Below are 1,138 nucleotides of genomic sequence, written 5' to 3'. Positions count from 1 at the left end.
TCCGCCGAGGCTCGTCCTGCGGTGCGGCCTTGACCCGGCCGCCTGCGGGGACCCGCATCCGGAGGCCCGGGGTTTGCGCTCGCTGGGTGGCGAGGAGCGGAGGACGGCGAGGGGAGGCCATTGGTTTTGGGGGCGGGGAGTTCGGGAACCGAGCGAAAGCTGGATCACTTCTGATTTTTCAGAAGCTTAGGCAGCTCGTATTTTTATTCCCAAATCATCCTTCCTTGGCGTGTTAGTTGGGACGAATGAAGCGCCCTGACTTGTTTGATTTTTTAAAAAGTGATGCATGGCATATATGGTAGGGGAGGAAAGAAGCGCGATTGATCGCATCGAGTTTTCTCTAAAATTTTCATCTCAGTCATTTTGTAGCGTTTACTGAAAACTCAGTGTGTGTAAGGTTGTATAAGCCTCAGGGTAGGGACAAGGCCTTGAATGATGGGCATCTTTGAGGGCTGTCTCTGAAACACTCAACACCACATATGTTCACGTAGATACTTACATAGCGGTTCACATGTTTGCTGGATGAGTGGGTAAGTGCAAACCGGAGCCGTGCCCCCATTGGCCAACTAGTGGACATTAGAAAGGAAGTAGAGGAGACCCCTGACCTTGAATTTACAGTATAATCGGTGAAATCCCGCAACCCAAGAATAGATAACTGGCTGACAAAAGCATTGTGTGAACTCTCCAACACAAATGATCATACAATGCTAAGAAATCTGGGAGGGGATTTGCATGGAGGTTGGACAGAAAAGGGATGAAGGAGTCTAGGAAGTTTCCTGATGTGATTCATACTTGTTTTGCATTAGAGAACAAGTCTTCCATAATTCAGATTTGCTTTCCAAATAGTCCGGAATGGTACTGGGGCAATGAGTATCTGCCCATGAGAATTTCTGAATTCTTTTGTCAAACATCAGTGACTGCCATCATTTTGAGAGTCTCATGAGATGACCCAGTCAACTTTTGGCTAACTGTGGGAGCGTAATTACTCAGGTCTGAGTTAAAACCGTTTCGTGACGTTAGTATGCAGAGTCCAGTGTCTGTAGGGGAAGATGGTCATAGCTAATAGCTGGTGTGCGTCCTTGTGTTTCTGCACATTACAGACGCTGGCAGAGACTGAGAGAATATCATCTTCATTCTC

Source organism: Suricata suricatta, chromosome 10 (genome assembly GCF_006229205.1).
Source record: "Suricata suricatta isolate VVHF042 chromosome 10, meerkat_22Aug2017_6uvM2_HiC, whole genome shotgun sequence".
Taxonomy (NCBI): Eukaryota; Metazoa; Chordata; class Mammalia; order Carnivora; family Herpestidae; genus Suricata; species Suricata suricatta.
This window is presented reverse-complemented; position numbering follows the sequence as displayed.